The sequence below is a fragment of the Periophthalmus magnuspinnatus genome, chromosome 7 (genome assembly GCF_009829125.3).
Source record: "Periophthalmus magnuspinnatus isolate fPerMag1 chromosome 7, fPerMag1.2.pri, whole genome shotgun sequence".
NCBI lineage: Eukaryota > Metazoa > Chordata > Actinopteri > Gobiiformes > Gobiidae > Periophthalmus > Periophthalmus magnuspinnatus.
The window spans coordinates 23,368,978-23,390,856 of record NC_047132.1 but is presented as its reverse complement, the minus strand read 5'-3'; the positions used below and the strand labels follow the sequence as shown (position 1 = coordinate 23,390,856).

Sequence of the window (21,879 nt, the reverse complement as noted above, 5' to 3'; positions counted from 1 at the left end):
GAAGATATTATGTGGGATTTGAGCGTCTACCGGTTTGAACTTTGTGGTGTGGCAAAGTTTTTCTTAGACAGACAATTGCAAGGAATGTGATTTTCGGATTTGTAAGAAGTGACTGTGATGCAACCGTCTGGTGGATTCAAAATGAAAGGCGCAGGACAAGACGGGCTTAAACGCTCCTCTTTCCCCTGGTTCTCCCCTAGATTAACCTCCAAAACGGGGATTTCTCCAGCTGGAAATTTCTGCTGCGTCAACACCCACCCCTAGTGTAAGATACAAGAGACAAGGGGGGATTTTGGTTGGTAATTGTTGCTGTTGCACTGTTGATCATCTGAACTTAACAGGACATGTCTTCTGTTAAGTCTCTGTATGTCCCCTATCACTCAAAGCACTATTAAGTAAAGTGAAACCACCATTTTAATTCATAGCAGACACCTGGAAGCTGTGCAGACTATTGCCAGGTTCAGACAAATAACATGTTAAAATGATCGTACATGTGTCATACCACACCCAGACATGTTCATTATCTACAACTTCTATTTACTTGTCAAACTTGAGTCTGCACAACACATGAGTACATGGGTCGTGCGAGTGTAACTTTCCCGGATGGAGTTAGATATGGCACATCTGAATGCTTCCTCCACGTAATCTGCTTAATTGTTTATGAACTTAAGAGACTTTGGACTATTAGTGAGATTAATGCACGTTGGACGGTAGAGCAAAAAACTAGTACTGTTTACCTGCCTGTAATGGGATTTTCTGGGATTAAACTTGTCTTTTTTCCAAATGCCCTTGTGTAAAAGTGTGTTGTCCACAGACGTTTAGCAGTAGGCCTATTGAACCTACACAGTGACACCGTTTAAATATTTCATAATAAAACTAATATAAATGAACTTTACATTTTAAGTCCGTATTTTGTATACTCCAGTGAATGCTACAGCGTCACATAAACATATGGTACATTTTATGAAATACAATTCTTGAAATAATTAGTAGTCATAAAGTCCTGCAATCTGCTACTACAATCTTAAATATTCCGATGACAGCCCGTCAAAAATTCAAATGGGGCCACCGTAACATTGTTTTCTATTCGTTTGGTGTTCAGATTTCTGTTTGAATTTTCTTACAAGCTGAATTTTAAGATTTTATATAGTGCGTAAAAAATATTTATATTGAAAAATGCATACACAGATTACAAAAATAAATTAACATGTATAATGGTACATGCCCTAATTGCATTGTCATTTGCACAATCTCCACCTTGCCCCCAAAAAACCTAGAGACAATTCCCCACGGTGGTGCTAGGGTGGAGGTGGGCAGGGGTCGGGCCTGTCTGTTTTACCCAATATTCTAACAGGCGCAGTGGACACCAGCCTGTAGTGCTTATTGGGCTCCTCCATCTGTGAGGTGGAGAACAGAGCTGCTCCAAGGAGGAGTGGAGGAGGTGTGTGGGCGAGAGATGGAAAAATATTAGGTGTATACGCTTTGGCCCGATCGCACAAAACAGGAGAGCTTTAAGCACTTTCCACTTGTGATATCTCATGAATGGGTCTTTCAACGTTGATTAAACAAGGACTCTATTAAAGCAAGTGAAATTTGCCTTTTAAATTTTCAAAGCCAAATTTCAATTCAAACTGATATTGCCTTGTGTAGTTGCTTTTAATATTGTAAACTTGATGTGTGGTTTTTGCTTAAACATTTGTGACCTTGTTTTGTATTGAAAAGACTTTTTGGGGATAACTCCGGCTCACCCTACCTCTAACGAAAATCTTAAAAAAAAACTACCAAAAAAACCCTTAAAAACAGCTATATGCATAAAGTTCTTATTTAAACTATTTTGTACAATTATTTTGGTAGCTCTAAAAGGTGAATAAAACTCAGACAGTTAGTTCTTTAAAGTTAGCAATAGCAGATTCAAACTTTTTATGGTCAGATAAAGTCGTGTTGGCGTTAACCTCTAAAGTCCTGGTCTACTTTGGCCTGTGTGCGTGTAGGCGTTGTTAGCTGCTCCGGTGCTGGCTGTGGGCTGCTCTATGTGGTAGCAGCAGCAGGTTAGGACTGCTGTACTCTTCTACCCCCTCACAGGAGTTTGTTTATGCAAAACAACACAACTCCGCTTCCATGCTCTCTCTATGCGCGGAGAAGAACAAGTTAAAAAAAAAACAAAAAAAAACAGGGCAAACGCACAATTTCCCAGTTAGCGACCTCCATTCATCCCTTGTCTCTTTCATTCCCCTCCGGAGCGTCAGTTGCTAATGGGAACACCTGCTTGGCTAACACGCTGCAAAATGAGCCGTTTACACTTGCATCCTACATGACTTTTATTTTTACTTTTACCTGGATAACTGTTATGCTGTGAATATTACCATTTGCACATTAGAACAGGTTTGCACACAAAAAGGTGAGATGCCAAATTTTTACTGCTACACAAACAAAATTGAGTTGACCCGGACACAGTTTTTTGCTCCTTTCTTGGAGTTAACACTTTGATACCACAAAATATAATCATGCAATTCAATTTTTAGCATACCGTAACAGCTCTGAGTTAAATTTAACATATGCTGAAACCAAAAATAACGTAGTCACACTTTGTAGGATATATATTATCTAATGTAGTCGTTCAAAAAGTGGACTTTACTATTGCGTTCAGCTTGTCAAATGTATTATCACGTCAACCCTGATATTAATACCGATAACACACAAAACCAAGTCCTACTGTTTCAAAGATAATTCATATTAAAATATACAGTCTTGCCTTTCCATATTCAATCGAACCTTCCCCTTTAACCCCATTTTGATCCTTCCCCTATACCACCCTCCCCCTTTACTTCCTCCTATAACACCAGGCTTTTGTAGGCCTGTATATGTTATTGTGCACGATGCTGCATACAGGTGTTCCCTAATCCCAATAGGGGCTTTACAGGGATGCACGGGGGGTTGGGTGCAACAGCTGTGGTCCCTGTCCACCTATCTGACACCCCCCACCCCACCTCCTAACAAGGAACAGGTGAGTTTAAGCCTCCCATGTTACTCACTGTTAATATTTCATTTGCCTTGCGCACTAGCATGTCAAGCTTTCCTCTTTTGTTCCTTTGTTTGGGAAGAATTAATTGCAAGGTGAACGGCTAATTTATTGTTACGAGCGTGTTTGTGTAATTGTTTGAGGTAAATGTTCAAAATGGCAGAACTGTGGAAATTTGACAGTTTTGTTCTTAGAATTTTGAATCACAGGAGGTGAAGTAGTTAGGGAGTTAGGGAGTTTTAGTTTTACAATAATCTTCCTCGTGATCATAAATTTATCAGTCATGAGCTTGTTCCTGTCATAGGATTCAAAACTTGACGATTACATCATTGTTTCAAGATGGAAGAAGTAAATGAGATCTAGGGTGAGTTCTGCAGTATCATATCTGATTGTTAATTTGAACATTTGTGGTATGTTGTATTGAAATATGAAACGCTACACAGTTTGAGAAAGGTACTGCAACTGAGATCAGATTAGACCGTTTATTTTACACAACCAACATTCAGTTTAGTCCAGGAGCAGTAAAATTTGAAAGAACACTGGAACATTAACCGCTAAACTAATACACAAATACCCTTTCAGAGCACATTTAAGTTCTACAATGTTACGCAGTAAGAACTCATGCAGATAGATTTTTCTGTTGTTTTTTTTGCAGTAGACGCTATAATAACTAAACAATGGCAGCCTTTGTAACCTGAAAATATAAGGACAGTAAACTAATATTTTGAATGCAAACAAGAAAAAGTTGTTTTGTTGCTCTGACTTACAAAACAAGATAAGAGGCTTTTACATTGCAGTAACACGAAACTCCACAAACCCACAAGCGCTACGTAAAATGTTGCCTTTTTATGTACAATTTTCATATTTAAAAAAAGACAAATGTTTGAACAACCCAGTCTGGAGGATTTTTAGGGACTCGTTCTCTCCGCGACAGAACGTCTGATAGTAAACCAGAGAAGAAGAACTAACTGCACCGTTAGTTGGTTAGCTATTCTGAAGTTGTGGTAGAAAAGTCACCATTTTTTAAGTCGGGTTTATAAGGACTTGATGGGTCTTGGAGAAACCTTTTTTTGCTGGTCCTCGCTGCTAAAAAGCATATAGTAAGTATGTGCTTGTTAGTTGTTATTTTCCCAGTGAAAGAGTCTGTCTTTTATACACACACTGCAAGCATTTGATGAGAAATTGAGCGTCTTTGAGCAAATACATCTTTAGAAACAGTCAACTAGCCTCAGGCGCTGGCTGGTGAGAGATTTCCATATCAAAGCTCAGGTGAGAAAGGAGACAGGGGCAGCAAAACGAAGGGAGCAAGAGAAGGAGGCGAGGAGGGAGGAGGGAAGGAGAGAGAGAGAGAGGAGACGGGGAAGGAGATGAGGTTGAATGAGGAAAAAGGAGACAAGGAAGGAGACATGGGGGAGGAAAGGAGATGAGGAAGGAGGAAAGAGGAGGCGGGGAAGGAGAAAAGAGGCAGAGAAGAAGAGAGGAGGCAGAGAAGGAGAGAGGAGGTAGGTAAGGAGAGAGGAGACAAGAAAGCAGAGATGGGGAAGAAGGAACGAGGAGACGAGGAACGAGAGATGGGGAAAGAGGAGGCAGAGAAGGAGAGGAGACAGAAGGAGAGAAGAGTGGAAGGACAAGAAGTGAGACAGGAAAAGAGAGAGAGGAGAGGAGAGATGGGGTGGAGAAGGAAAGGGGACACAAAGGAGAGAGGAGACAAGGAAGGAGTGAGGATGCACAGAAAAAGAGAGGAGTGGAGGGGGAAGAGAGAAGGCAGGGAAAGAAAGAGGAGGTGAAAACATAAAGACGAGACAAGGAAAGAGATGGTGTGGAAAATGAGAGAGGAGAGGCAAAGAAGGAGATGAGGATGAGAGCGGAGGTATGGAACAAGAAAGGAGACGGGGGAAGAGAGTGCGTGAAGAAAGAGAGAGAAGACAAGTGAGGAAAGAGGAGACAGAGAAGGAGAGAGTACACAGAGAAGGAGAGAGGAGTGGAGGGAGAAGGGAGGAGGCAGTGAAAGAGAGGAGTGAAGAAGGAGAGGAAAGAAGGAAGGAGAGATGAAGTGGAAAAGGACACAAGGAAAAAAAAGGAAAGAGGAGGTAGAGAAGGAGCCAAGGACAGAGAGATGAGGCATGGAAGAAGAGAGGAAACAGGGAAAGAGAGAGGGTGAAGAGGCAGAGGAGACATGGAAGGAAAGAGGAGGTGAAGAAGGAGAGAGGACAAAAGGAAGGAAAGAGGAGTTAGAAAAGGAGAACGGAGGTGAAGGCAGAGAGAAGAAGAGAGGAGGTGACCAGGAAGAAAGGAGACAAGGAAAAAGAGGGGACACACAGATGAAGAGAAGAGGTAGAGATGGAGAGAGGAGTAGGGACAGAAAAACAAAGGGAGCAAGAATAGGAGGCATGGAAGAGGAGAGAAGATTTAGAAAGAGACAAAGAGAAGATGTAGAAAGGACAAAAAGTACGAGCGAGTAGCTGAAGGAGAGAGGAGGAGAGGTGGTGAAGAAGGAGAAAGGAGACAGCAACAGTGGTAGAAAAGCAAAGAAACCCAAAGAGGAAAGGAGGAGGAGGGTAAGGAGAGAGAAGGCACTGGACACTGGACATGTTCTTGTTATGGTGTAGCTTTTTGACGCGGCACAGTTTAGTCTGAGCTATGTCTGTCTCTAACACACTGTCAGCCAAAGGTTTTGTTCTCTCTGACCACACAAGACCACTCTCTCCAGCACTCTGCATCTCCCACTATTTACATCCCTGTTTAACTCTACCACTGAGCCACAAAACCGCCATTTTCCCTGGAAACATGTCTCCTCCAACCATACCTGACCCTGTGGAGCTGATGGCACACTCTAATGAATGGAAAGTTTAGCTTCAGTGAGGTGTGCATTTGTCTGTGTGTATTTTAGACTTTAGTAATCGAGCCATAGAGTGCTAAAGTGCTGCTAACAAGGCCTGTTTAATATTCTACCCCCTGTCCAACATACAATTATTCCACTTCGCTGCCATTAACATGTACAGTAGGACTTGGCTTTTAATTGGGCTGATATGACTAATGCCAGATCAACTTGGATTTGCTAATTAGTTTTTGCTTTAAAAGTGCCATCAGGATATGAAATATTCATTGATGTGAGGTGGAGCGCGGACTGTGGGTGGTATTAGTGGAATATTAGTGGTATACAGGCAGCACGCTGCAGGAGGAGAGAGAGTGGACCTGTACGGTGGCCCATTGTGGACACTTATTCATACTGAGGTGGTGTAAAGTGTTAGTTTTTGGTCGTGATTTGGAGGCGCCCACACGAGCACGAAGACACATTGATGCACGCACCACCTCCATCTTCAGCTTTGCAAAAACAACATTTTTAATTGAAGTCTCAATCCAGAGCACTCATGTTGCATGCTTCCACTAGTTATTTGTGTATGCAATATGAAGCTTACATATACCTAATGTTTACAGTGAAACTAACTTGACTATGGGCAAAAACTGAAGAGGTTCAGTGGCTTGTGACTGGAACAGTTTGTACGTGGGCATTTTTTGTTGGATTAATCATTAAAAGTCTATGATGTTGATATAACGTCCAAAGTTTCTGACCTTTACAAGACTTTTATATATATATGCTCACAATAAAGACTATTCTCTAGACTCTATTGTTGCCTATGGCAACACTCACTATAACACCTTAGAGAAAAAAGTCCTTGACAAACACTAATGCATTTTGTACATTGTTTTGATCAAAGCTCGATGAATGAAGGCAGCAAGATCATAATACATGATATTTATGAATACATGTGCATCTCGTACGACATGATTATGTTTACTGTGGACCCATAGAAGTAGAACAATAAGCCTATAAGCTGACAACATTCCTTTTTGATATGGTTATAGTTAAACTCAGGGGCCTTCAGTGACGTTCCACGTACACATTACAACATCACCTCAATATAGGCTAGTCAAGCAACACAATTCAGGAGCATTCAACACCAATAAACATGCATCCCATTCATAATTAAGAGTAGGAATTTAAGTTCACAGAAAAAAAAAATTCAATTTAAAGTCTGTCCAATAAACTGCGCAATGTCGCCGTTTCATATAAGACACCAACCAGACAATAACAAAACAAACTATTCTTTGAAAATAAAGTGAACAGATCATTTGCATTTTTTCACAATATGCTATACAACAGCAAATAACTGAAAATGTGGCGCAGCTGAGATTGAACAAACTTTAGTGCAGTTTTAAAAGCGCTGACTTCAATGTGCCACATTATTAACATTATAAACTCACTTCATTGTGGAGCTCCGTCTCCCTGCGTGCCGCTAAGCTGCAGGTCCACTTGAGTGACTCCAAACATTTTTAAAAGCACCACAGCTTGTAAGAGCCTAGCAGTACAACAACAGTACAACTTGCAACGTTTCTCAGAAGCTGTGAGCCATGGTTACAGTTCATAGTTGCTTGTCTGGAAATGACGGACAAACCCTTTTCCTTGCTGGGACAGGTTAGCTAGCACAGGGGTTGGCTGACCTCTTCTCATAATATCCAGCTTTTTGTGAAAGGCCCATCTTGAAAATGGTGTGAAAAGTATATCTGCAATCAGATCAATCTCTTCTCTTCCTTCAGAGTTAAATACAGCAATAGCTGTTGGATCTCTGGGTTTAGTTCGACATTCTGCAAACTGCCGCCTTTCACACTGTATCCAATGCGTATACGTATGCGTATCCAATCACAAGTCATGTACAACTGACTGTGTGTGTGTCTACTTACAGTGGACGGGGGCCTGCTCTGTTTATTCTGAAGGCCCCAGGAAAATGAAATTTGCCTGACAGCACCACCTAGCTGAAATATAATTGGATAAAAACTCTACCACAATAAAGAATATTGGAAGTCACTCAACTAAGTGGATATAATATGCCATAAAGAGAACAGAGAATAGAGAATATTTTTATTTACATATTTAATAAAATAAAATAAAATAAATTCAATTTTCTGAGCATGTTTAGACCAGCAGAGAAGGCCTTTCTGACTGTGATGGTCCACCACTGGTTAAACCCAACTGAAGAGGAGCTTGATGTCCTAGAGAGGTCATAGTATCTTTTATCTGAGATGAACATCTTATTTGGCTGGGGCATTTGTTTGGGATGGCCCCTGGATGTCCCCTGGATGTCCCTGGATGTCCCTGGATATCCCTGGTATCCTCTGGGGAGCTGTTCCCGGCTTGTCCCACACAAAGACCCTGAGGCAAACACAGGACACTGAAGGATGCCTGCCCTAAACCTGGCCTCATGAAGGCTGCTTTGGAGGATCTCGAGGAAGTGTGACGAGAAAGTAACGCTCACAGTTAGACAAAGACCTGGTTTATGTTACTGAACTGCTGACCTGGTTATCTACCTCTGCCACTTAAAGTCATCCCATCATGTTTACAGAAGAGCGAGAAAGAGAAGATTATTAACAGATTAGGTCCTCCTTCTTCCCTCCCAGTCCAGTCCACTGTTCCTCTCTGTCCGTTAACCTTTGCCCCTCCCCTTCACCCCTTTGTTCTCCTGCTCTGGCTCATCCTCTCTTGCTCCGCTCCCCTGTCGTCTCCTCCCTCCTTAATCCGCCCCCCTCGCCCCCTCCCTTCTCTTGTAAGTGGGCCAGGTGCCTCCTGTGGCCTCCCCTACTCCATTTCTCATTTTTACCCTTCCTCTCTCTCATCCTTCCCCTGTTCTCTTTCTCTCTTTCATCCTTCCTTCTGAACCTAACTCATATTTATACATTCCCCATTATCCAATGTTCCCAATCCGGCTTTTCCCAGATCGGTCATTGTGGCTTTTAAGATTTATCCGTCAGGTGAACGGGTGACTCCTCCTGTGAAAATAGGGGTTGTTGTGATTCATGAGGGACTTTTCAGCCCTTAAAACAGCACTCCTTAATGCGCTGGTGGAGGCATTTGGGGTAAATTGCAGTTGCGGAACATTTATGTGTTCCTTAACCTGAACCAAAACAGAAGTGAGCAGGTTCACATCCCCTTTTCACAGTTTACTCCCCAAAAGTCAAAGTAAAATTGAAAATATGATATGAAAGTGATGTGTCTTAGTCTCATTATGGAGTCTGGTTTAGTCATTTATTGATTCAAGAGAACAAGGATTACTGTTCTTTTCTGTATTGATACAAGTTGTCAATTCACATCAGCACTTTCCAGCACTCCTTGAGCATAAACTGTAAAGAAGAAGTGGACTAAGGCAGTGTTACGTCACCCATAGCGTTCGGCTACAATCAAATAAAGCTCACTGACGCTAACAGTTATAGAGTAGAATTTGGAGCCGAGTTACATATTTGAAATTCCGACCGTGAGTATCATAACAACCAAAGAGCCAATCCAGAGCGAGGCTGTTGAAGGCAACACCGCTTCCCGCCTGCACCGCTGGTTTAGCAGGGAGCAGGCACTTAGCAACGCTGTCAATCAAGCCTGTTGTGCCTGTTTTGTTATTAATGGTCAGATCTTGGATTAATGAGACAATGCTGAAATAAAAATACCAGTATCAAGTAGAGTGGGCCAATACAAATGTTTTAAGACCGAAATGAGGAGCCTGATAGCAGCAGTTACGACAGGCAACAGTTTTTCCATACAAACTGAATTGGAGCCAGAGTCGATGGAGCCGGAAGCGCCCCCATGATCACTTCCTGTTTGGAACGCAGCAGCTAACAGGTTAGCTATGTCCATTTATATATACAGTTTACATCCTTGACTAAAGCTTCTTTTGTCCTTGTTAAGACATTTATGTTTTGTTATATCTGATTCTAACTTGCAGATAGGTTTAGATTTATCTGTTGTGTTAAGCTACGTTTTGGTCATGGATAATATTCTGCCTTTTCCTGTTGCTTGTTGTGAGTTCAGGATCCCAGTTTCAATGTGGTATAAATAAAGCTGCACAATTAATCTAATCAAATTGAAATCGCAGTTTGAGATGGAGCAATTATGCAATCTCAAAAGCAAAATTATATAGATAGAAGTAGAATGGAAACAAAGGACAAAATATCCTGTCTTTCTATAGAAAAATCTTGCTGTACCTGTAGTTTAGACCCCTACAAACACGTTCTGAAATGCATGGGATTGTTGGAAGAGTTTTACCTTTCATATTTTAGTCTTCTCTCAAATTTTAAAGCTGCAGTTGTTAACAAGGCACACTCTGAACAGTATCCTACGTAGGCCTGTCACAATCATTACTATATCGATTTATCGTTCAATAAATGAGAGCTGGAAGAATATATTTTGAAGAGTTTATCAAGGATACTTTTTCTTTGCAAAAGTGGGGACATTTTTGTTTTTCTAGTTGTAATACGGTAAGATTTGTGCTGTAGAGGGTTACATAAATCACTCTTATGGCCAATTATTGGTTCATTCTGCTATTTATTTGTTACAGCTCAGGCCTTTTAATGATGCTGTCTGTTTAAAAAGGGTTTACTCGGATTTTCTTGGTTTATTTGAATCTTAATCAGTGTCTAGCCAAAGTAGTTTCAATGTTATCGTTTAGCGCAATACTCTAGCAATATATCATGCTTCAAAATTTGTTATTGTGACAGGTCTAATGCTACTTTTTAAACATGAATTGCGAGTCTAATTGTGATCGCAAAAAGAGCCGTAGATTTGAGTTTTTTCTCAGATTAGTTTGGTCATGTTTGGACTCTTAGTATAGTCATCTTTGCTCCTATTAGCGTATGACTCCCATTATTGTTGATGTCTCTTCTCAGTCTCTTCTTTCATTGGCGTTGCCTTTGTCTTGGCTTTTCCCTGGTCCTCTCTTTTCTTCTCACCCCTCTATCTCACCTCTCTTGTGCCGATCGGTTTGTTCACGAAAGGGGGCGGTGGATGATTGGTGCTTGGCCACTTTGGACGGACACCTGATACTGGCACTGTCTCGCAATGTGGGAATGTGTGACTTGGACCAAATGAGGTTTTCCAGGGTGGGAGTTCTGTCTTTACAATGGTGATCACTATTGTCTTTAGCCGTACCCCTTTGTGTCTTTGTCGTAGTCTGAAAAGCGTGAGCGTCGCTTTGGACTGTGAAAGTAGTATTTTTAGTATTTTTACTATGGATAGGTGAAGTACTGATTATAGTTGTAGTATCGGTAATTGTAATAGCAGGCGAAATAGCAAAATTAGTAGGAGTAGTGGTAGTAGTTGCTATAACAACTCTAGACACACTTGGTAACGCAATATTGGCTGAGGCAAAAATCAATATCATAAGAAAAAAATATAAACCGCAACAACATTAAGTTCTCCTTCTCACAGAAATTAACAGTTGTAAAATTAGGCAGGTTTTATTCATGATTTTCTTGTTTAGTCTTACATTAGACTTGTTTTGGTCTTGGTCTACGCTTTGATATGTTTTATTTTGACACAGTTTGAATTGTAAGTGAGGGCAATTATATTTATTTGTTTCTGTTCTAAACAAAAAGTATATTAAAATATCATAATAACTTTATCGCAAAACAAAACATAGTTATCAAATATCCTTTTCTCATATTGTGTAATGCAGTGTACATCTGGATTGTATGACTACTTCAGTGTGGACTGCTACTCCACACTGATGTCCTTCTAAACCTGTGTAAAAGGTGCCAAAACAGTGCAGTGCTCCTCCTAAATGCCTTTGAGCCATGTCACAACAGGTGAGTCAGCCGTCAATCTGTGGAGAGTGGAGAGGACAGATCCGGCAGGGAGATAAGGAGGAGTGGACAGAGGGACAGGGGGGACAGATGAGGGACTGATCTGGTCACTCAGTGTGAACAGTTTTGCCTCCAGCTGTACTCATTTGAATTCTTCTCAACTTTAACGGTCAGTCTAAATGACAAAAGTTACAGAAGCTACAAATTTCGTCCTTACAGGTGACTGGTGAGATGGTCCAAGTGCCTTTACGTTCCTTAAGAAATATACATTATGAGAACATGCAGAAATGGAAGTCAACAACACCTGTAACCTCCTTTTGGGGATTTTAACATTTATGTTCAATTTCCAGTGACAAATTGCTAAGGTTAAAGGTATAGTATGTAACCTTCTGGAGGTGGCAAATCACCTGCATGATGCCATAAAAACAGAACATTAAAGCCAAACTTCAGAACATTGTCCATGGAGATATATATAGCCAAAAGAAAAACATGTTTATCAAAAATGAAAAAAACAAAACAAAATCATGGTTTTATTTTTGTCTATTTTTTTTGGCAGTATATAAACCATTTTTAGTTATGTTCCCAGTATAACAACTGAGATAACGTAGGAGTGGTAGCTGTACTAGCAATAACAGAAAGTATATAATCTGGTCTAGTAAAATCCTCTATTTACTTTAACTTAACAGTAAAACTTTTTTATTACTTTAGCAACTCCTTGTGCAGCCTGCCGTTCTTTGCTCCACTCTATTGATGCTACATATTGATGGCGCTACACTGTGTACAACTATTGAACCAAGACAGAACACTAATCCCTGATACAAACCATTGATTCTTACTTTACCAACATGCCTTTTGTTCCCAAATTCTCCCTCCCTCCTTTTCGCACCCTTCCCTGTCTGCTCACTGACTCCTTCTGTCTATATTTAGATGATCTGCTCCTCTTCTATTTCCTTGATTCCTCTTTCCTTGATTTCTCTGTCTTTATCTCTCCACCTGGTTTCAAAAAAGTCTGTGTTGTTGCATTGTTTTGATCAAGTTGATGAGTGACAAAGCTGCCACAGGAATAATATATATATGATGGTTTTTTTTTCAACATGTCCCTTGAGAAGCTTAGCTGGTCATATGCAAAAATTGAAAATACATTAATGTGCAATTCAGTCTAGCTTTGTCTTGGTTTTGAGTGGAGTCATTTTGATGTTAAACCTGTTGTAATTCTGGAAAACCCAACCGTTTATTTACTCTTTCCCTGTATGTATTGAGTAATTCTGTCCTTTCATTTAGACTTGATATAATTTATGTCATAGTTGTCTCTGATTTAGTTCTAGGTTCAAAATAGCTCAAATGTTTCTTTCTAGATTTTAAATACAGGAAAGATCTTGTTACGTATCTTTTGAACTCCTGATGTAATCCTTCACAAGTGCATTACACTCCTTGCTTTAATGATGATTTTGACTCCGAAAGGTCTCATACAAGTTACACCAAATTAGCAAATCGCCAAGGATGCTACCATAATTTCCTCCACAAACAACAAAATATCTTTTTCTGCTTAAAAACTGCGAACCCCGGTTAGGTATGTACAAGCATGTTCTGAATTACAAATGTGATTCTTGTATTAGTTTGTTTGTTAGGCCTATTCCAGTCTTTTGTCCTGGAAGCATTTAAAATATTAACTTTGAACACAATCCAATTATTAAAACATATATCACAAATCTAATGGCAATGCTTATCAGAAAGTTAGCAATTTGATATTTTTCCCAAATGCTTCAGCCCTACCACGAGGTGTTTTTTTCCTTTCTTTTAAGACTGAGTTTACATGTTGCGTGCTTGTGCCCATGTGCGTGTTTGTGCATCAGATTATGAGCGACTGAAGTGGTGTGTGATATTTGTGTAGGGGAGGCGGAGAGGGCACGCCTGTTGGACTTGGGTGGACACATTTAAGCCTTTTATGCTCCCCTCTTTGCATGAGTTCTATTGTCAGTTCCGGTCTGAGGAGGATTTTGAAAAAGATGCCTATGTTTACAGTTTGACAAAGTTATGTCATTATACACACTCGCATTTGTGTTAGATTTTCACCTTTTTTGAGGACTTTCATTTTCTGGAGACTACCTACCCTTAACCGTTGCAACTTTTCTAAACATAACCCTTCCTTTAACCTATTTAAACCCATATTTTAACTTTAAATCTTAGGGCAGCACAATCACATCACATCGCATCAAATCACAAAGGCTACAATTATTTAGCTAATATAATCTCCTCCTCATTTTATAAAAAAAAAATCAAGTTGTAACTGTAGTTTAGACCTCTATAATTTTATTCTATTTGTTTATTAGTTCTTTCTCCAATCTTTTCTCAAATGATAATGCTCTGGAGTTGTTTATAATCCTACTTTTTAAACATATATTGGAAATCTAATTATAATACATGAACAAAAAAAATGCAGTTTGATGTTTTTACAAAATTGTGCAGCTCTAATTTACGTCATAGCGACCTAATTTTTGTCCCCAGACGGAGGCAAGGCCCAGTGATTTGAGCGTGTATTCACATGTTAGTCCCCATAATGTGATGAATACCCGCCTATACAGAAACACACTGTGGATGCCCGCCTCTGCACCAGAGAGCAAACTGGCCACTGACTCACCAGGCTTCAGTCATTCTACCACACATGGGACAAACAACAATTATCAATCACTATTTTATTCACTAACCCTTAGTGAGCCTACACAGTATGTTCAATGTGGGCAACTGCAACAGAAGCACAACAGAAATGAGGTGATGGTGTTTATCATGTAGTTGGCTGGTAATTCAATTATGCAAATGATTATTCTTAGTTTTTAGCAAATTCTGTATGATCCTAGTTTATTATTATTATTATTATTTATTTTTTTTTTTTACAGGGACAGTGTACATTAATCATTTTACAGTAATTAAACATTATTATTTTGAACAGATGATAAAATGATCTATCTAAAAACAATATGGTTAGACAACATAATAGTACACTGAGAGCACCATGCATTGAAGCCTATAGTTAAATAAGAGTGTACAGTAGTAGTAGTACAATTACATAAAGGGTCGAATTGCGTAATTATTAAAAGAACTATATTATATTACTATATTATATTCAGACAGACAATGACAAGACAAAGAGTAGCAGTAAAGTGGACAGCTCTGATTTGCTGTGAATTTGGTTGAAGGTACTATTCCATCTCTGGTTATCCGATGTGCGGTACCCCTTACACTCACAAACTGGCTAAGTGGGGAAGATGACAAACTGTGAATGACTTTAGTACACAGAGATTAGGGTATTTGATGACATTTTATTAACTTAGAAGATGATGTTTTTCTAAAATGGTGCAATGGGGACATGTTTGAGGTTTTTTGTTCAGTATCCGTATTGTTTGTTTGTACAGTACTCTGTTGGTTTAAGTGAGGTTTTGTTGTTTGTGACAATGTGGTTTAGCAGTATGTTATGTGGGACATGACCATAGACTGCATGGATAATCTGACTGAACGGATAAATTGAATCTGATCAACTGAAAATTTACCGTGTTGAATTTGACTCTATTGCAGACTTTTAAAATGTGTCATATATATTTATATTCTGTGACGACTTGTATTTTTTCAGCAGCAACAAAAACATCTGTCTCATTATTTGCCATGTTGAATCTGGAGAAGAACATAGCAATTGTTTTATTGACATTGACTATTAATCAGCGCTGATTAAGCCAGTTTGTTATGTGAATCATGGAGTGTGATAGTTTGACTGCAGCTTGTGTAGCGTTTTTGGCATATGTGTAAATGACAGTATCATCTACGTACATTTGAAAGGACACAATAGGGCACGTTGAAGGAAAGTCAATGATAAACAGGGAAAATAACAATGGACCCAAAACAGAACCTTGTGGGCCCCTGTAGCTGGAGGGAGGGAAGGAGAGTGGTGATCATTGATTCTAACAGACTGTGAGAGGTTTGATAGATATTATTCTGTCCACGTTACTGCTCTTGATGAAATGTTAAATTGACTAAGTTTAGCTATGAGTATTTGATGGTTTACGGTGTCAATGACTTTCTACAGCTTGAGAAACTCTGCTCCAACTATACCTCCTTTATCCAGTAACTGACATTTTCAATGGAAAAAAAAAGCAAAAAAATTTCTGTCTCTGTAGAGTGTTGTGCTCTGAAATCAAATTGCACTGGGTGAAAGGAAAATGGGTGATGTTTAAATGAGTAATAACTTGTTGAGCAATGAGATTCTCTACAACTTTGGATACTTAGACTGATGGGCCTATAATTGCACAGACAGAGGATCTCCATTTTTATAGATTGGGATGGCGGCTGATTTCTTCTAATTAGTATGAAATAGTTTCTCAGATTGGTAGGTGAAAAGGACTGGGCAATTGTGGATATAGACTTAATAAAGAAATTACTGAACTATTCAGTAACTTTGCATGTTTTTTTTTGCAATCTGTCCCTTTACCATGATTCTTAAGTTGTTGCTTTTTTATTTTACATACTGCCCTACTAGTTTCTTCAGTTGGTTCCAGAAATCAACCTTTGTCTTTTTTGTTTTTTACCACTTTATTCCTCAGAGTTGTAAACTAATTCCTAGCACTCATCGACTTATTTTTAATTGTCATTTTAAGAGCTAAATCTCTTTCTTTCATTAGTTTTATAATGTCAGAGTTCATCCAAGGTAACAGATTTTTGATTTGTTTTTGAAAGATTTTGACACTATATTCCTTGATTATTCGCTCTATTGTTAAGAATATTCCATTGTCCTTACTCGTATCTGTGCCCTGCAGCATGTGATCTCAGTCAATTTCTTGCACCACATTTTTAAAATTTTCCTGTCTGTTTTGTGGAATTCCAACAAACTCATTTTCAGTGGCACGCGAGTGAAATCTCTTTTTTGAGAGCTCTCTGGCCACAAAGATCAGATTGTGGTCAGACTGACCAGCTACCATGTTATAAGATTTGATTATTCTCTCAGGTCGGTCAGTAAATATCAAATCAGTCTGAGTGCTGCTCATTGAGGTTACTCTAAGCCCTTTAACCATTTGGGAAAGATCAAATGTGTCAGTTATTCCTTTAAGATTTTTTCTCCAAGATGTGTCCTCCCAGTTAATATCGAAATCCTGCAAAATAACAGTCTGTTTGTTTAGGTCACATTCTTTAAGTAGCTTTTCAAACTTGTAGAAACTAGGATCTGATGAGGGTGGGTGATAATTTACTATTGGTTAATTACATTTGTTCATCCATCCATTTTCTTCCACTTATCCGGGGCCGGGTCGCGGGGGAAGCAGTCTAAGCAGGGACTCCCAGACTTCCCTCACCCCGGACACATCCTCCAGCTCCTCCGGTGGGATCCCAAGGCGTTCCCAGGCCAGCCGAGAGACATAGTCCCTCCAGCGTGTCCTGGGTCTTCCCCGAGGCCTCCTCCCGGTGGGACATGCCCAGAACACCTCCCTAGGGAGGCGTCCAGGAGGCATCCTAAGCAGATGCCCGAGCCACCTCAACTGGTTCCTCTCGACGTGTAGGAGCAGCGGCTCTACTCCGAGCTCCTCCCGTGTGACCGAGCTCCTCACCCTATCCCTAAGGTTGCGCCCGGCCACTCTGTGGAGGAAACCCATTTCAGCTGCTTGTATCCGCGACCTTGTCCTTTCAGTCATTACCCAGAGCTCATGACCTGATGGCTTCTTCGAGCCAGGACCTGCAGCAGACACTGGGGCGGTTTGCAGCCGAGTGTGAAGCGGCTGGGATGAGAATCAGCTCCTCCAAATCTGAGGCCATGGTTCTCGACCGGAAAAAGGTGGTTTGCCCTCTCCGGGTGGATGGTGAGTCTCTGCCTCAAGTGGAGGAGTTCAAGTATCTCAGGGTCTTGACATTTGTTCAGTTCGACACAATCTTTAAACCTAAGCATTTCAGATCATCAAACTAAGAATGATCTTTTATGTAGATCATGACCCCACCACCCTTGGCCCCCTCCTTGCCTCTCCTGAACATCGTATAGCCTGAGATGTTATTGATTGCAGTGGGAGCGTCTTTTTTTAAAGACACGTGTAGACAAGCATAGAGAGTCTAGGTTTGAGTTGATAAATTTGTTCAGTTTTCAGACATGATGCTCATTATATTTAAATTACCATCTAAAATGCCTTTAGGCTTTCACTTTGGTTCGCAGACTATTTTTGGTCATTACAAAAAAAAAACCCCACACCATTTCCTGTTTTTAGTGATGCCTGAATTGATTTGTTTAGTGTTTAAGTCACAATTTGTCACAGTAACCGATGGACCGCTTGGAGTAGCTGCTGTCAGAAAAGTTTGCTGTTCTTTACCATGCTCATCGTGAGACAGACTCCTCAGCAGCACATTGATCCATGGACCTCCTTTTATTGCTTTTATCCGACTCACCGACACGCATTTGTGGACCTGATGTTATCCTATGCAACTCCCAGTCAGACATCCTCGCTACCACTGCAACTCCAACCACACCTTCATCATCTTCATCCTGGACTGACAGTTTGAAAACTGTTGGCGACGGGCACAGAATAAACAGAGGATTAGGAGGATGTGCATTAAAACACAATGCCATAGAGTCTACCTGTAAGGTAGGAATGACGCATACCCCCTGTGTTAGCAGGTTAGCCTCTCAGGGCGTCTTGATTTGGTGCAGGCATGGGCACGGGTGTCCTTGGATAACATTAAACATATGACAACAATAAGTTAAATGATTTGTGTAGATCATGATGCCATTTTAGCCTTCTTGGTGATCTCATTATATAGTGGTGAATAGACAAAATTACACATGTATTTGTCCAAGTAAATGTAGGAATACTTCTAATGATCTAAGTTGGATTATTATTATTTGTCTTTGTGATATTTACAAGCAAACAATAGACTAGGAACGCCGTCACAGCCCCTGCCTCACCTGCAGCCATCCTGTTGCATGGATCAGCTTACCTCCAAGCCTCTCTGCTCCTCTGTCCAAAGAGAACAGTAAATGATCAACCTGTTACTGTTCATGAAGATAGATCAGTTTTGTTCTCTATTGTGGAATCTTATAGTCAAAGGAACAGCATTTCTATGGAAACAAGCAGGAGGAGGCCTTCCTCCAGGCCAAATAAGTGAGGTTTATGGCGATAAGCCTGCTCACCGTAGGGATACAAATATATTAAATAAAAGACTTTCATTTTAGTGTATTTTTTGGCAAATAGGTTGGGGTTTAAAAACATACATAAGCTAAAGAATCCTAACCCATTTACACTGCATGTGTAAACTTAGACTATGTGGTGTTATGTCCAACCAGACATTTGTATTTGAAAGAATCCTCTTGTTTCCTGAGTCATACCATACCATTATACTGGAACACTTTTCTTATTAATGGGTCAAATGACCAGTCATTTGTCAGTCCATCATTTTTCAAATACAGCCCAGACCTCCTTCAGTCTCTTCCTTTCCCCCCTCTCTGCGGAGTCTTTTAGCTCCTCTTTGAGCAGCTCAGGGGCAGGTGGCGGTAGGGGTGCCCTGCTTTCGTGTACAGTCGTGTCTGGCCTGGTCGTGACAGGTGCTTTTTGGCCTGTCAGGTTTTGTGTGAAGCTCTATGAGGGGCCTGGGGTCTATCTCTGCACACGGAAGATGCAGCAGTGTGACGGTAGTGTTAAATGTGGGTTTGAGCAGGGCCAAAGCACTATATTGTCATCATCGCTGCAGACATTTGGTGCTTTTAAAAACATAACTGTGCAAGGATGGCCAAGTGACATGCATGGCAAAGGCAAGGCAAGGAATAAGGAAGGTATTAAAGGATTTTCTACTCTGTTTAAAGCCGGGAAATAGTGGCAAAGTGTGGAAAGTCCCCTTACGTATACTCAAATATTTACTGATTCATTTTTAACACAAAATCACATTTTGCTCCAACTGAGCACCAATAATATGAAGTAAATCTTATGACATGACTTCTCTGGTATTAGTAACAACTTTAGATATCAGTTACTGCAGCCATACTCCCTTCACATACGTCAATTGTTTCTGTGTCACCTATTCAAGAGAGCCATGCTCATGATCTTATGGAAAAAAAAAGAAGAAAAACATAATGATTTATTTAAGATTTGTGAATTTAATTGTTTGACTAGTTATTGGTTTACTTTTTAGTTTAATTAATTGTTGCACTAGTTACAGTAGATATTTTGGTTGCAATATTTTTAATTTTCAAATTCTGAAAACATTGTGTAGATGACCTTTTGTACCATGGACCACGCAAATGGGCTGAATATCACATTGACAATCATGGTTTTAGTTTCCTTCTTTTAAAAAAAAGAACACTAAAGTCTGTGGCCACACGTTTGATGACGTCAGTCGTGAAATGATCAATATCTTCTTAGTCATCAATCACTCCATCTCCTACATATCACACTCATCCTCTCACATTCTGCCTACAGTGTCTTGCGCTGGCCCTCCTCCGTCTCTCTCGCTCTCCTCCCTTTCATTTTGGCTTCTGCAGCTGCAGTGGTAATGAGATGTTTCATTATTTGTATTTCACAGCTTTTAATAGAGAGAGAATTTAGGCTAAGCCCTGGGTCTCAGTGAGGGAGTTACCTTGGGAGATGTGTAGAAGTGACTGTGGGGGCCTAGGAGACAAGAGGCAGCCCAGAAATATATACTTTCACTTTCAGGGAATGGAGAGATGCTCGGTGATTGTGTAATTTGGAAAAAGTGCTCAAGTTAAGTGAAGCTAAGACTACTGCTTTCTCTAAACCAAAATAGATATCTTGTATTTTGGGGTCAGCTGAGAGTAACTTAGTAGCGATATCAAGCTTTTGTGTCACAGTTATCTTAGATTGTGTTGGGCATCTGACTTGAAATACAACACAATATGAAATACTTGAAACAAAATTATAAATTATACAATGTAAATTTGCTTGTTTGGTTACTGATACAAATTTTTGTCCTTTTTTAATTTATTATCCTACACTTTTGGATGACCTGACTTGCTGAGGTAACGGCATTGGGCAAAGCAGGGCCCATCTTCGTGTCACACTTTTTCTGGTCACTTTGGGATCATCCGCCTTAGTATGCTTGGATTTTGCCTTGGAGCTTAACACCTGCTAAGCTTAGGAGAATTATTGCTATTAAAGGGTACACTAAAGTTAATGTTATTAGCAACAACAAAAGTGAACCTGACAGTAAACATAAACAAAAGCTGCATCATTTGTTTGTAGGTTTTAGATGATAATAAAATGAAGCAATAGGACAGAATGCAAACGGTGCTAAATTGTGTAAGCTTCCTGGCTGACATGACTATCCTTCCTTAAGTCAATCCTTCTCACTTCACCAGGGCAAAATGATTAGCTGGTATCGCCATAAGTGAAGTCACATAATGCAAACGAACAGGAGAAGGCTGGACGATATGGGCAAAAAATCAGTTTTTTATCGTATTGATCAATCTCGATTTTCAATTTGATTTGATTTAGTTTTTTTGTGTTTTTCTTAGTATTGATTTCATTAACATAAATGATACAGGCATGCAATACATCAGTCAGTCCAGTTTAGTGCAAAAGATGATCAAATTTCTTCCTCCAAAGTCTGAACTCTGCTCCAAAACACAAGATTTTACTGACTTTGGACTGGCTGTACACGTCTTGATTCAAAAATTCAACCATATCATTAACGATTAGACCTGACTTCCTCGCGGCCTCTCGATCTTTCAATTAATTCCCCAGCCATTACAAAGTATCTCGGAAAGGAATCCATACTGATATTGATAAGAAAAATATATTACACTACCCATACAAACGTTCCTACACTACAGTATCTACCATCTCACTTTCACTCACTTTCATTCTAATCTTATCTTAATCTAATGAAAAAGTATATTTTATTATTTTGTTTTATTTTCATTATTTCTTCAAATATCAAGGCCTGTCACAATCAGACATTTTGAAGTAAAAATTATCGCTCAAGTAAATATCACACTAATCTACTGAAACTATTTCACGTCCCAGAGACAACCTTAAAGCAGCGTAATCCCAAACTCTGCAACAAATAAATAGCAGATAATACTGAAGTAGTTATTTTGTATCTATAATGAGTTTCTTATTCGACCCTGTAAAATTACTACGCGAAAAACTTCCCACTAATGCAAAGAAAAGTTTAATACTGTGCCAGAAAAAATCTCCCATCTATTTTTTATTATTTATTAAACAAAAAGTTGATATTCTCAAACTTATGTGTAGCGCCATTTG

At 39.8% G+C, this 21,879-nt stretch overlaps 1 protein-coding gene across 2 annotated transcripts in view; it reads left to right on the top strand.

The window, feature by feature from the left end:
* zbtb46 (zinc finger and BTB domain containing 46) overlaps positions 1-21,879 on the top strand; it is a 73,997-nt gene that overhangs the window by 1,054 nt on the left and 51,064 nt on the right. The window lies entirely within an intron of this gene.